This window comes from Apostichopus japonicus, chromosome 7 (assembly GCF_037975245.1).
Source record: "Apostichopus japonicus isolate 1M-3 chromosome 7, ASM3797524v1, whole genome shotgun sequence".
Taxonomy (NCBI): Eukaryota; Metazoa; Echinodermata; class Holothuroidea; order Aspidochirotida; family Stichopodidae; genus Apostichopus; species Apostichopus japonicus.
The window spans coordinates 10702952-10719439 of record NC_092567.1 but is presented as its reverse complement, the minus strand read 5'-3'; the positions used below and the strand labels follow the sequence as shown (position 1 = coordinate 10719439).

Below are 16488 nucleotides of genomic sequence, written 5' to 3'. Positions count from 1 at the left end.
TGCCCATTCCCTCATTGACCTAGGTCAGCTCATGAGATAACCAGTTGAAAAATTACTGGAAATGATAGGTATCACTTCATATGTAAGGGATGGGCATTTCTAGTCATTTACATTGGTGGGGTAACCCTGCCAGTAGACCCCCAAAATGCCCATCCCCCATTGACCTAGATTAGCTCATGAGGTAACCAGTTGAAAACTACTGTAAAATGATTGGCAGGACACTATATGTAAGGGATGGGCATTGCCAGTAATTTTTATTGGTGGGGTACCCCTGCCAGTTGACCCCCAAAATGCCCCCCCCTCATTGATCTAGGTCAGCTCATGATTTAACCAGTTGAAAACTACTGGAAAATGATTGACAGGATTCTATATGTAGAGGATGGGCGAACTCTGGCAGTGGTGGCCCACCAATATAAAATACTGGAAATGCCCATCCTTACATATGAAGTGATACCTATCATTTTCCTGTAGGTTTCAACTGGTCAAATCATGAGCTCACCTAGGTCAATGAGGGGATGGGCATATTGGGGGTCTACTGGCAGGGGTACCCCACCAATAAAAATTACTGGCAATGCCCATCCCTTTTATCTGAAGTCCTAACCAACATTTTCCAGTAGGTTTCAAGTGGTTACCTCATGAGCTGACCTAGGTCAGCCTTGAGGGGTCAATTATAGATCACTGGCAGGGGTACCCCACCACCAATAATTACTGGCGATGGCCATTTGTTGCTCTTGGGGCCATACATGACACATTGTTCTTACTTTGATGTGGTTACCATGAAAGCTGATCTAGGTTAGCTATTACAGGGTAGGTGACTTTAAATTGCTCTCCCAGCCACATCCACCACAGTCGGTTTGCCAGTCATCAGGTTTCATATACAGGAATGCATTGTGAACATTGTGATGTACCAGGCAATTGGTTACCTTCCCAGCTAACCAAACCCTCTGGACTCCCGCTCTACAGATCAGTGAAAATTTGACCAAACTTATGAAGCTTGCACGTAAATGATATACTAGACTGTTTTTTTTTTTTTAAACAGGTTATGAAAAGTATCTTTAATATCATTAAACAGTTGGGTACAATAATTAAACTCACTCTTCCATCTTTTTTCTCTACGGTACTTGTTCCTTTGCTTTTTGGACTCTTGGATAAACTCTTTTGTTCTGCGAAGGGTACCAATATATCATCTTAAAACATGTCTTTAAGCATATATAACACAGTTCTCCTCTTCTGTTGTTGCCTCCACACTGGTGTCGTACATCACAGGAAACCTCACCGTTGACTTAGATATTTGGCTTTTCAATTCCTGCTGGAAAAAAAAAAACAGCAAAGTATTCATCATTTGAAAAAGAACAAAAAAAAAGTTGTCACCACAAAGTTATGTGAGATTTGCTTCCACTATAGTCTCAAAAAACAATCCCAAAGTTTGAAGCAGACTGTATAAAGCTGAAAATTTGAACGAGAGTGTCATCACCATTGCAACCAGAATCAAATGCCCAGAATACAGAGATAATAAAACATGGGCTAAATCTTTGTTTGTTTTTATGATCTTTAATAATATAAAATTTTAGAAACAGAAATGCACTGAGCCAACTTATTTATAGGCATAATCGTTTTTAGTTGTTATTTTGCTTGCTCACATAACAAGCCTGTTTAGACCTAGGCTAGAGGAGAATCAGTACTTTGTTACACTAAGTTTGTCTTTCGGTCGTTTTGATTTATTCTTACTAGTAGTACTAAAGTATATAATGGACCGGCGAAGACTAGAGAATACCCAGAGTTTTAGGAACTGCGTTAAACTGTATGATCTGATCAATTATTTACGTCAATGAGTTTCATTCAATCTAGGATCAAAAAGAGAAAACTAATTAATCTTAACCTTTAAACTTTGCTACTAAACAGATATGCTTGAATTACAAATAAATGTCAAAAAAACATCATAATCTACGAATCGATGCATATACATATACATAAACAGAATAATTTGAATTCGCGCAAGTGAACCCTGCACTACATTGGACAGAAGAAAAAAAAACGTGCAATTAGACCAAACTAAACATACTAAATTTTCCGTTACTTCTACATAAAATATCAATACAAATACAACAACTTACTCTTTTGGCAGTATACTAAAAGCACATGTTATAATAACTTCAGACTATCAAGCTTTCCTGAGAAAAAACGGTTAATACTTCTTACAGTAAACAAGTCGACCGTGAAGGAATGTCGCAATTGTTTCCTGGGTGTGACCGGAAATTAAATACTAAAAAATGATAAATGAGAAGGTTAAATAGAACTGAAGCGTGCATCCTGACTGCTCGCAACATATAATACCGTTGACTAGCCAACATAATTTGTTCAGCCTACTGTGACTGTACGTTTGAAGGTCTAGCCTTGCTTATTCAATATCACAAAGCCTACCCATTTAGATTCACATGGGAAATTACAGGAAATCTTTACCAAATGAGTGTAGACTTCAAATAAACTATTGAGACTTATAGTTCCAGCATTTGTTTGGGAATAAATTAGAAGATTATGTGCCACTGTTCAATCTAGCCCAATACACACATAACACATTGTTAATTGGTGTTTAGAATGCACACTTTAGTGTTGAGAATGCACTGCAGTACCCAATAGAAGCCTATAGGCTACTCACTGTCATTGCACTTGTGTATTGCGAAACGCCAGCGTGACAACAGTAGCGTTACAACGGTAGCGTTACACTAACCATAATACAGTACTAGTGCCAGTGGCCTAACAATTAACTTTAATTTTACCTTCAAGTTAAAGGAATAACAGGTAGGCCGACGATGGCAGTTAATACCTCCATTCTTCTAAAGACCTTCTTGGGTGATTTACGGTTGAAAGTTGCTTAGAGTGATCGTATGAAACTATGCCAAGTCCAGCAAGCTGCCGTTGCCTCTCGGTTTCCAAATTGAAGTGAATCGAAGTGGTCCGTCATACATTAGTCCGTCGACACCGACTAAGCTACGATTATGGCGTAAATCGGGTGTCCGTATCGGTCTTAGTCCATGGGTTAAAATACCTTAGTCCGTCGCCACCAACTAAGCTGCGATTATATTTTCCTTAGTCAGTGTAAACTGACTAAGAAGCAGCGATGAAACGAAGATTTTTGGTAGTCCGTGTGCATTGGCTAACGTTACAGACTAATTTAACGTTAGTCCGTGGCAATATTGACTAGTTTATTTTTTCAGTGTAGATGCTAGTCTGAAACATTGGACTATTTTGTTTTAGGCTAAGTAGATTATGATTTGTATATTTAAAGCAAATATTTCGAATGATTTTGATGAATCTGTTATTTGCTTCAGGAATACCGTAGCAAAACTGTTCGTTAACATTGTAAGGCGTAATTCAAACAAACAGTAAATTAGAGTTAGATGTTCTAGATCTAGATAACAGCTTATCTGGGTGATTACAATTTGTAAACTTTGTGTACTTTATTAAGAACTCTTTCTAACCGACTTAAACCAGATGTCTTAATTTGGTTAATTGCAATATCATTTTGAGGAGTCTGAAGGTTTTGGTAACATTTGTGATAAGTCTAAATACGGCTGTTTATGATTTACAAAGAGAGAACATTCTTCTTGTCATCACAAATGTGTAAAGTAACGAATGCTTAAGAGTTAGTTCAGGTACATTAAGATATCATCAAATGATGAAATAATGTATGCAGATGGAAGGCTTGTAAATGAAGAAGTACAATATTGCACTGAATTTGTGTGTTACATAACTTAACTGTATTTTATCGTGTATTATTGGTCCAATCAGTTTATTACTTATCGGCAATTGTACGGCCACATTAACATGGTTAGATATATTATTAATATTATTATTGGACTTAACATTACATGGCTTGGTCGGGGAATATGAACAGTTACACATTTACACACAAAAATGCTACTTAAAGTGTCGTTAAATGTCAAATTATTTTCATCCGTACGTTAAACAAACATGATAAGGTTTAACATCGTTGGTTCCGGTAACGTTAGCCATCCACACCCACCCCGTTCTTGCCTCACTCTTGTAGTGGATCGACTGTTTATTCCGTAAAATATTCATCGTGGAAAACAATGACTTCCAGCAAAAGTCAAAAATTGCTTAATTTATATTTGACTTTGGCAAGGCAATGTTCATGGTAAGATATTGAACAACATGTGACATCAGTACAACCTAAAAAATGTAACTTATCTAATACAAACTCACCGCCCCTTCCCCTTCCCCTTCCCCATCTGTCCAGTCTTACCATGATATATGTGGTGATGCATATCTTGCGCCCCAACAATTGGTCATGGCGTCATATATGCTAATGTGTCCAGATTTCCAGCCACCATCCCCTGCCTTCCCTTTTGTATTTTGAACTGTGATGTGTGTTCTGTTTGATGTGTTTATTAAATTAATGATTACTATCAGTAAGTTGACTAGTTAAACCCATAAACAAGGAACAATCTTTATCTTATCATTTACTGTGTATCAATCTGGTAATATTGCTTGCTTAGGATGAATTGCCACAATCTGTCACCTGTTAACTAGTAAGATATATCTCTTGTACTGCTGACCACAAAATCACACCGTGGAGGATGATATAAGCCATTCACTAAGTCAAAGAAGAAAATATACCAGGTCATACACAAAATGTTGTGGATTTGATTGACATCAAGCTATTTTTGAACTTACATAGCTGGCCAGAATCATATTCGCTGACAGCGGAATATCCACCAGTTCTCGATATTTCTGTCGAAGGTCACATGAGGTCGAGTGAAATTGGTAATCATTGTATTCTATACACAATACCACTTCTGAAAGAACATTTACTGCATTAAAATAAAAGTTGATCTTTGTTTGTGAAAAGCCAGCTAAAATCCATGATTTGTTATAAACAAAATGTAGGGGTGACCAGAAGATGGAAGATCAGTCAAGCAAAATGCTATTTTTTAGTGGTTAAATGTCTCTCAAAGATGGCCCTGATCTAAATTATGCCAATTATCAATTTAAACGTTGTTTGGCATCGTTTGGCACGGCCCTGGAGTAGGACGAACTTTTTATTCAAAATCTTTACCTTTTCTTCAAAGATAGCTGACTGAACTACATGTCGCTAGATTCCCCTTCATTTAATATATTTTCCTTTCGTACTTATCGTAATTAACCTCCAAATTAAGATAACAAATATACAAATTCATCTGGTTACAGGTTGAGGGAATATGACGTTGAAGACGACCACAAACATCTCAATTGTTACATCACATATCCATGTGTGCATGCATTTACATTGAACGCCAAACAGTCCGGAATACTGACGAAAGTATTTATATAGGCCACACAATACACATTTTAAGCATCCTCCAATCAAGGATCAACATTCATGAAACAAATACCGAGGACAAAACTTGGGAATAATTGCAGGAGCCTGCTCCATGTAACCAGATTGAAGACACGTGGCTAATAATACATCGACGTTTGTGTATAGACTTTACAATTTGACAACAGAAAAATCAAGGATAATTCCAAGTTTGGGAAAAGATTTTGGTAGACATTAAAAATAGTTATATTATATGTTCAAGTTAGTGCCTGTGTTAACACCAACACTGCAATATAATATAGAAAGCAGACAAAGAAAGGAAACGGATCACAGAATCTTTGATTTGAAGTTTTATTAATTTGAAAATTCGATATCGTGATTTCACGGCGGTTCTGCAGGGGCAAACAAGTTAAAGACTTACTGCTTTAATATGTAACTCGACATTCAAATAATTTGATATTTTATTGTCAATGTTTCATGTCAATGTAAGTCTTAAATTAACGTAGTTTTGAAGTGCTGTGAAAGTTAAGACAGCACGGCATCTTGATCATCTAATATTTTTGTAATTGTTTTGTTACTTGACGTGTCAACGAAAGTCATTATTTTGACATATTTCCAAGTCATGTGTTACCTAGCTCCATGGGGTAACGCAGCAGCTCGACAATTTATCCATTTTCGTCAACATATTACGTTATCGTGTTTTTGGTATCTCGACAAATATTACGTGTTTGAAGTGTTGTTGTCCCAAACACATAAAACAAAACGACAATTTGACAATTATTTTCTCAAGATTTTAGTGGTTAGCGTGACTTATCAACTCGACTAAGTCCTGTGTTTGACGTGTTGTCAAGGTTAATACAAAGCGACAACTTGACAACTTCCTGAAAGTCTGAAACTCGAAACAATATACAAATTAATTATGATGTCGTGCTGTACTGACACAGTAGGTCTACATGTCGGCTGTACCCTTCAAACCACCATACGAGTCATAGTAATTAAACATTGTAATAAGCATGATCAAATGAAATTTATCTCCGATGGTCATTGTAGTCGCAAGTCACGTAAGAATTCAGTACAGTTAAGATACAGAATGATTACCAGACTACAACAAACTAGATATGGGTTTATTTATTTTTTGAAAAAACGAAGACAAGTTGTAATGCATGGCTGTTACAATGTAAGGTGTTTTGCAAAGAAAACAACAAAACATAGTGGTAGGTCCGTGTTAATACTCCCTAGTAAGATGACGGAACGATTAGCAAATATTGACTTTTCCAAGTCAATCACGTGAAACAGCTAATCGAATACGAGCTGAATGGCTGACCAACTATATTCTTTTACATTACATATGTTCATTAAACAAACAAATCTCTCATTAACTTTGTTCATTAAACAAACTTATCTCTCATTACCTATGTTCATTAAACAAACAGATCTCTAATTACCTTTGTTTAATGACATGAATGGTAAAAACGATATCAGAAGCAAAAAAAAAGGAAAAGACAAAAGAAAAAGGAAGAACAATAGAAAAATCGAAATTTAAGGAAACATTTATAAACAATATGTTATATCAGATATAATATATACAATGGAAACAGATATTCATGAAGGCGATTTAGAGTTAATTTTAAATGTTCTTTTCTTAGCAATTTGCTAGTGGAAGATTACCCCAGAAATAGTTACAATAATATGTGCACAATAAGGTGATAAAATGATAGGACCTGTTCGTTTGCTTGCAAAAGTCTTAAAGCTTGGACAAATAAAGCCAAACATAAGAAACCTCAATGACGTGGAATTAACAAAATAACGATATTTTCATAATATTCTTACAATGTGCAAAATATTCTGAAGTAATTTGCCATTATAAAACCTATGATCAAATGTTTCCATTGGATTGTTGAACAACTATTGGTCTCAGCCATTGGTAAACTACAAGACCTACCACATATAAGAGTACGATCATTGATTTCAAGCTTCAGTACACAAACTGTTCAGATTGTCATTATCTTGTTCGAATTATTATTGAATGACGTCACAGACACGTCACTGTATTGTCTTTTATGTAATGTAATTTAAGGTAAGATACATAACTAAAGTATACATGAATATAAACGTCTAGCTCGCGTAGTAATAAGATAAAGGAGAGTACAATAGAAAGCCGATCATTACCTTTAAATTAACTGATTTAGCCCAAAATATTATTGTTATGTAATGATCATTATAATACGTAATATACACGTTATCGTAAACCATACAACATATTATATTTACAGTTGGCTTTAAATTCCATAGATTACAGAATTAACCATGAACAATGAACAAAGGCAAAAAAAAAAGAACACAAACCACCCAAGCAAAAACAAATATAAAATTAGTAGCTGTAAGTGAATGTAAATGATGCATAACATGTCATTACTTGTAACAAAACTACTACAGGAAATTTTTAGGAAATATTTAAGCTAAATGAGAAAAAAAACTAAATAAATGACGTCATTTTAACTGGAAAAGTCGAAGTTCGATATACACCAAAACTTCGATATAACAGATCACTCATAGATTAATATGCAATTGCTGACCTATAATAGAGAACACAGTGACTCTAACACAGTATATGTATTTCCAATAAGATCACTTTATGAAAAAATGCAAAGAGTAAAAAAAAAAAAAAAAAATTAAATGGTTTCGAAGTTAATACAAAAATACATATAAGTTTAATTGTAATTGGCGAAAGACAAGAATAAACATAGTATTTTAAATCATTTCACTGAGAAGTTACATTGGTAGATTATACAACCATCGTCACATTTGGTATACTCTCTGTAAAAGATATGTACAATTGATAACACATTGATCTGAAGACACTTCAATCCCCACCCCCACCCCCCACCCCAAGGTTCACGAATTTCAAATTGATTATTCTGATCCGTCTTGGACGCTGAAAATGTTAGATAAACATATCACAAATGGGTTTGCTAACTGTTAGTTAGTTAGGTGGGACCCATCGATTAGGATATTAAAAACCAAAGTTCCCCTTGACAAGCCTGACTTTATTAGGTAAGGAGCCTTTTAGATTAGGAATCAGGTGGACAGAGTGCTTGCGAGTTAAACCATTCCGCAGGGTACAGGTACCAGGTGGTCTCTAAATTAGCTGGATTTTCCCGGGGAGGGTGATCCCAGGTCTTGGGCGGAGGTCAAGCTCTCTGCCGTCTCATATTTTTTCTGCTTTGTTTCTTGATTTGTTCTGCTTTCAAACGTTGAAGGTAACTGTCCGTACTCATGACTACCGTATTAAATGTTATCCACTTTCATATATTTTTCGGTTCCTCCCACATTTTTTCCTACCTGCAGGGGCAGCATTTTGTCCATCTCGAACAGGATTACATTCCCTAACTATATCATATCTAGTATTTTCACACAAAATTGGAAAAAGAACGACATAGACGAAAAGTAAAGGATCTCGAGATGGTGTAACAAACTTACAAAAAACAAAACAAAATATGAACCTATAATAGATGTTCAATATGTAAAGAAATCAGAATGAATAATTGAATAATACTCATACATAATAAAAAATAAAAAATAATGTCAAATTCATTTTATTTGACCACAAATTGGTGTACTTTGGGTCAACTTGTAATTTCCTGAATCTTAGGTAAACTTGGCATTTCTATTATCTGGTGGTAGCGTAAAGGGTGGTTTAACGCTTGGCTATACATTCATCGCTATAAGCTTTAAAGAACTGAGAAAAGAATAACACATATTCCCTTTGATTTTAGAAGTGTTTAATGTTACCATTACGTAACATCAATATAGTATTACCATTAAGTAAAATCAGTATGGTATTAATTTCACGTAACATCAGTATGGTATTACCATTACGTTACATCAGTATGGTATTAGCATTACGTAACATCAGTATGGTATTACCATTAAGTAACATCAGTATGGTATTACCATTACGTAACATCAGTATGGTATTACCATTACGTTACATCAGTATGGTATTACCATTACGTAACACCAGTACGGTATTATCATTACGTAACATCTGTATGTATTACCATTACGTAACAACAGTATGGTTATTACCATTACCTAACATCAGTATGGTGTTACCATTACGTAACATCAGTATGGTATACCATTACGTAACATCAGTATAGTATTAACATTACGTAACATCAGAATGGTGTTACCCTTACGCAACATCAGAATGGTTTTACCATAACGTAACATCAGTTGAACTCTTACTGAGGAGTATATTCTGAGTAAGTGCAGCAAACAATATCATCAGTTAACCCGTTCAATGTAACAAGGGATTATACATTCACTGTATTAAATATCAGTAGTTGATCCGTTTAAAGTAACAAAGATTTATACATTCGATATATTATTAAGCTTTAGTTAATCATCTCAAATTCATAAACAGATCGTTACCAAATTCACTATGATTTTACGCATATGATATCTAATATGTATGATAAAGAACATGATTACGTATAGACCATGGGATGATGTGGATTATCTTCTTGTTTTGTGAATATTTCAGGGCAGGACGACAACATCGCATTAAAATGTATTGTTTTAAAAATGTTACAAGAAACTGAATGTTGTTTTGAGTAAAATCTGCTCAAACGGTTTAAATATGATAAAATGTATGATTATTAGCAACATTCTATTGTCCAATCACATGCCATGTAAGAATAACGACAATCCAATCACAGCGAAGCTCTCATGTAGTAACATTTTATTTACAATCTAGCATATAGCACAGCGCAGGTCTATATGTGTTAGTCACCATGGCAGCTACACCACTCGCGGAGAACGAATTGTCTCCAAAATTTTGCTGTATGCACGTCGTTACTAATACCAAACAGAGTTTGACACCTTTCAAAATTAAAAGCTGGTCGAAATTCATAGAATGCCAAAATCGGTGGCTAAACATAGACTATTTTGAGGTTGAAATTGCCAGGCGAACTACTGTACACAACAGTTTGGCCTGAGCCTAACACAAACGGAGCCTAATGTTATACCCGGTTCTGGTTATCACCGTGAGTGTTACCAGAAATTTGTAACGTACGAAGGTTAAAGACAGCAGAAAGCAGGAGAAGAAAATTGCAAACAGATGAAGGTAAGTAGGCCCATGTATAAAATTAGGGATTTGTTTGACCCCTATGCTAGCCTAGAGCATAGGATATACCTATGCTATGGTACTCAAAACTTGAAGCCTAGGCTAGGCCTTACTACCATGCAGTGGTTAAGTGAGAGTAGCTCCATGTTGACTGCATATTTGCAGTGGAGGGCTGAGTCACAGCTAGTGAAGCAGTGCCCTTTTATCTTGCTGGGAAACAATGGGGGTGGGTAATGCTTAGCCTATCATTGGTTATGATGGAAGAATGCTGAATTTTTCATTGTATTTTTAGTGGAGGACAGAGTGACAGTGATGTTTTGTGATGTCTGACTAAATTAATAATAAAGTTTTTCAAATCGAATGCAGGGCCGAGTCGAATTGAAGAAATGTAAAGTCATATTGTGTACCATGGTTAAAAAAATTATGAGTTTGGAGTTGCAGTTGAACTTCATGAGAATGACTCATCAATAATATTAGGGCCTAGGTAGCTTGATGAACTTAAAAATTAAGTTACCGAAATGTATTTTTTGGTGGAGGGTTCAGTCAATGTGATGAGATGATGTATTATTTTATATAGGTTAATGCGACTCTGCCCCCTGTAAAGTCGCAGTAATGGTTTGTTGTTGGAGTATTTTGGAGTTGTGCCCCTTTGATAATGTTGTCTCATATATTTGGTAGAATTTTATTCATAATTATTCCACTGGTTGTGTGTCATAAGTTAGGGTTTAGCCAGATAGAAAAAAATGAGCCGAAAACGTCAGCAAGCTAAGCATAGCTTGGTAAAATTGTATGCTATGTTTTTGAAGTGTGCATGGCGCATATTCTGACGGCACCTGGCCGATAAACGTATATTTCTATAGTTTACTAGTTCTGCGAATAGGGCCCGAATGAGCATATTGTCCTGCTTAATAAACCAGCGAGAGGGTAGGGTGGTGATCAGTTGTTATATTTGTGGGATCCAGATATTTATGGATGATCTGATCTGACAAATGACCAATTTAATTTAATAAAGAAGGAATAATTTTTTCCTCCATACACTGCTATACATTGCACGGTACAGTAGCAATAGTGTTGCAAATGAGGCTGGGCACATGCCCCCTACAAATTTCCCATGCAAAAACCAGGTGCTGCTCCCCCCTAAAAGGTGTCTGACAAAATAATTTGGTTTAGGCAACCCCTGACCACAAGGAACTGGGAGAGTTTAGGCTCACGCCCATTCACACAACCCTTCGGAGTAAAAAGAAATATTGATGTTTTCCACGGTTGAGATCATATGGTTTTAGGATACCATAACTAGCTGACTTCAATACATCACAATGATCTTAAAACCAAGGAGCTACCATGAGTGGGGGTGGGGAGGGGGCTTGCGTCATAGCCCAAACCTTTTGCCTAGTTGCACATCTGTTTGATTTCACAATTTCTGAAAGTGGTTGTTGGCCTTTTTGTGTACATATGGTCCATAGTGGGTAGTTTACTCTTAGGTTTTAATCATCATGTAGCTTAGGCTGGTAATTACTCCTCGGCTAAAGATACTCAGATGCTAGGAAAGTTAAACATAGGCCTAGAGGTAAAGTCCTACACAATCATTAAGTCCCATAGTGTCTTATGAGGAGTTGAAGTTGGGAGAGTTTGTTGTTCCAGTCATCTCTGGTTGGAAGTGGTGATCTATATGGTATCTGGTTCTAATGGACACCTTACTTAATTTTTCACACAGATGCTGATATCGAGTCTGATTGCGGTAATGAAGGGGACGCATCAATACTTTTACAGGCATCAACCAGTGGTTCGAAGGTCTTGAGGTCCAGTTTCAAAACTCCACAGCATGATAAACACCGAAAAGATGTGCTCTCGAATGTGTGTCTGATTTGTCAGAAAGATGTGTATCTCAAGACTATAACTGGAGCCAGAAGTAAATTAAAGTTAACGACCTGTGAAAGGAAAGAGGCACACATTTTGCTGGAAGCTGCACGACTCCATGGTGATCACAGGATCCTACTGCAGATTGAACACAAAGATTTGGTTGCAGTTGAAGTCCGATACCATAACTTTACACGTGGTGTCACTGAAAAGAAGTCAACAGCTGAGAAGGAAAGCAAATTTGAACCATCATTCAAAGTTTTTGCAAAGTCAATTGTAACAGCCCGCCTTATTATAGGCCCGAAAATCCTCCGTCTCAAGACTCTAAATGTGTTGTTTCGTCAAATAGTCAAGAACACACAGGCTCTTGATGCTTCACATTTCACAACACAACGACTGAAAGTTCAGCTGAGGACACGGTTTCATAATCTGGTGTTTGTGAAACCATCAAAGAGGTTTGAAAGTGAAATTGTCTATGCCAAAGATATTAATGTTGTTGAGAGAGTAGCAGAACAATTCCAAACTCCCACTTCAGAATGCAGCACTACTACTTCTGATGAGTTGGATGCACGTACCACACATGCCACAGCAGATGACCACACTAGACTGAGAACATTGTATCATGCATCACAAGTATAGTGATCGTCTTCTGTACTCCCTCTATCAATTTTATTCTGTCTTTCCATTTGTCTACAAAATCTTCTTCAAATTGATGCTACTGTATACATAAGGGCATTTATGAATTATGTTGAAAAATCTATGATTACTGGATGATAGACTATCAGGGGTGTACCATCATTGATCTTTTCACTATCATGTAAACCCAAGAATTTTGAACTATTAACAAATTTGGTATTTCAAGTTTCTCAATTGGGATTCATTCAGATTGCAGTCATTGGTTTCACCAATGACCATGTAAATTTCAGGAAAAAATAAAGTGCAATTTCAATACTATGATTGTGGAGTATTTTTAATCAAACCAATATAGGCTATACAAATTCATTTTTTATGTGGGGTGCCCCTTTAATTATTTGAGAAGCTAATTAACCTTCCATCGAGCATGTTCAGAGAAAAACAACTTCTTCCAAAATCAGCACCTTCAAAAATACTCAGTTGCCAAATTTTAGCTCCTGTCTACAAATTTAATTTTTCATGTGGGGTTCCTCTTTAATTTATTGGGGAGCTAATTAACCTTTGATTGAGCAAGTTTGGAGGGAAGTAACACCCTTTTCAAAATCTGCCCCTTCAAAAGTACTTAGCTGCCAATTTTCAGCTTTTTTAATAGGGAGTACTCCTTTAATTAACCAATTAGAGAGCTCATTAACTTTGATTGTGCAAGTTCAGAGAAAAAAAAAATCACTTATTCAAAATGAGCCACTTCAAAAGTACTCTATCGCCCAATTTCAGCTCCTGCCTATAAGGTCAACTATTCATGTGGGGTTCTCCTTTAAATAATCAATAAACTTGTGATTGAGCAAGTTTACAAAAAAACAACACATTTTTTTTCGAATTCAGCACCTTCGAAAGTACTTGCTTGCCAAAATTCAGCTCCTGCCCACAAAATATGCACAGAATTCAAAATCTAAGCATAATTTTGCCTATCATCCCATGGTCTTAGTATTCTCTATGTTATCAAACAGCAGTGAATCCGTTCCGTATGTCACATGTCTATAGAAAATAATGATTTCAGCAGAATTAGAAAGGCTAAGTCCTCTCAAGATTATTTTAATTTTATTTGAAGCTAAAAGACGAGAAACGTTGATAATTAATATCTACTCGCAAAATCTATGATCAATATTCAGAACGGAAAAGACGATTAACTAAATAAAACAGTCTGCTATGGCATCTCAAGAGACGTTACTGAGAAGAATGTCAGACTATCTGCTCTCTTTCTCTCCACCCCGATTCTCTCTCCACCCGCCAGGCTCTCTCTCTCTCTCCACCTTCTTTCTCTCCACCAGGCTGTCTCGCTCTCCACCTCTCTCTCTCTCTGTAGAAGAATTAGACATCTGCTGGTCCTCGTGGCGATAACTCTAGTTCAAATACGTAACAATAGAAAGATAACAAAATGTTACAGTTTTAAAAGTGATTTCATCTCGACGAACTGTTGCAGTTAATGAACGGATGAAAAAAACAACATATGTCACCTGCTACACATACTGCCTGCTACACAAAATAACAGGCATCACCTGCTACACATACTGACATAGATCCCTGCTAAACAGAAAAAAACAGGCATCAGCTGCTTCACAGATTGACAGAGACCACTGCTACACATAATAACATGCATCACCTGCTACATAGACTGACAGAGATCCCTGCTACATAGACTGACAGAGATCCCTGCTACACACAATATTTTGGATCATTTACTACACAGACTGATATGATTTATCTGCTGTCAGATTATGTAAAACAAACTAGCCAAATTGGATCCCTCCTGACCAAAATTCATTTTGTTACGTTTTGGTTTGAGTTGAGAAATACATTTGACATCGGTTGGTATCGAAATAGATTTACAATTACTTATTCGTAAGTGTTTGTTACAGCAAATCTCATCCCCCCCCCCAAAAAAAAAACTTTGATTATTACAGTGAATCTTTTTCAGCTGTGATATTCCTTACTAACCTCACGAGACTGTGCATTTCTTCCTAGACCCTGTCCGCTCTTGTGCTGCATCCTGCAAAATATAGAAATAAAAGAGTCATATCTTAATACGTAATAAGCACCCTACCTCTGTTATATCACAAAACGTAATGAGTGCCCTACCCCTATCATATCTCAAACGTAATAAGCACCCTACCTCTGTTATATCACAAAACGTAATGAGTGCCCTGTCCTGTAACATCTCAATACGTAATGAGTACCCTGCCTCTGTCATATCTCAAAACATAATGAGTACCCTACCTCTGTTCTATCACAAAACGTAACGAGTACTCTACATCTGTAATATCTCAATACGTAATGAGTACCCTGCCCCTGTAACATCTCCAAACGTAATGAGAACCCTGCCCCTGTCATATCTCAAAAAAAATGAAGTACCCTACCTCTGTTATATCTCAATACGTAATGAGTACCCTACCCCTGTAATATCTCAAAACGTAATGAATACAATCCTCTGATATATCTCAATACCTACTGAGTACCCTACCCCTATAATATCTCAAACGTAATGAGTATCCTACCCATGTACTACCTCAAGAACGTAATGAGTACAATCTTTTGTTATATCTCAATACATAAAGGGTACCCTTGCTCTTATTTATCTCAATACCTACTGAGTACCCTACCCCTGTCATATCTCAAACGTAATGAGTACCCTTGCTCTTATATATCTCAAAACGTAATGAGTACCCTACCTCTGTAATATCACAAAACGTAATGAGTACCCTAACTCTGTTATATCTCAATACGTAATGAGTACCCTACCTCTGTTATATCACAAAACGTAATTAGTACCCTACCTCTGTTATATCTCAATACGTAACGAGTACCCTGCCCCTGTAATATCTCAAAACATAATGAGTACCCTACCTCTGTTATATCTCAATACGTAATGAGTACCCTTCCTATATTATATCTCACTACGTAATGAGTACCTTACCTCTGTTATATCTCATTACGTAATGAGTACCCTGCCCCTGTTATATCTCAAAACACAATGAGTACACTACCTCTGTTATATCTCAATACGTAATGAGTACCCTGCCCCTGTAATATCTCAAAACGTAATTAGTACCCTGCCCCTGTCATATCTCAAATAAAAATGAAGTACCCTACCTCTGTTATATCTCAATACGTAATGAGTACCCTACACCTGTAATATCTCAAACGTAATGAGTACACTACCCCTGTACTACCTCAGGAACCTAATGAGTACAATCTTTTGTTATATCACAATACGTAATGAGTACCCTTGCTCTTATATATCTCAATACGTAATGAGTACCCTCCCCCTGTTATATCACAAAACATAATGAGTACAATCCTCTGTTATATCTCAATACCTACTGAGTACCCTACCCCTGTTATATCTCAAAACGTATTGAGTACCCTACCCCTGTACTTCCTCTAGAACGTAATGAGAACAATCTTTTGTTATATCTCAATACCTATTAAGGAGTACCCTCCCCCTGTTATATCACAAAACATAATGAGTACAATCCTCTTATATATCTCAATA

At 36.4% G+C, this 16488-nt stretch overlaps 3 protein-coding genes and 1 long non-coding RNA gene across 9 annotated transcripts in view; 2 read left to right on the top strand and 2 right to left on the bottom strand.

Moving 5' to 3' along the window:
• The window catches only part of LOC139970087 (uncharacterized), an 853056-nt gene that overhangs the window by 49236 nt on the left and 787332 nt on the right, over positions 1–16488 (top strand). The window lies entirely within an intron of this gene.
• The window catches only part of LOC139970036 (NLR family CARD domain-containing protein 4-like), a 554750-nt gene that overhangs the window by 423031 nt on the left and 115231 nt on the right, over positions 1–16488 (bottom strand). The gene's annotated exons all lie outside the window — the stretch shown is intronic.
• Positions 1–16488, bottom strand: part of LOC139970033 (uncharacterized) — a 233898-nt gene that overhangs the window by 108852 nt on the left and 108558 nt on the right. The gene's annotated exons all lie outside the window — the stretch shown is intronic.
• On the top strand, positions 5677–13256 carry LOC139970113 (uncharacterized). Its single transcript, XR_011794016.1, has 2 exons — positions 5677–10448; positions 12163–13256. It is a non-coding gene; the product is annotated as an uncharacterized lncRNA (long non-coding RNA).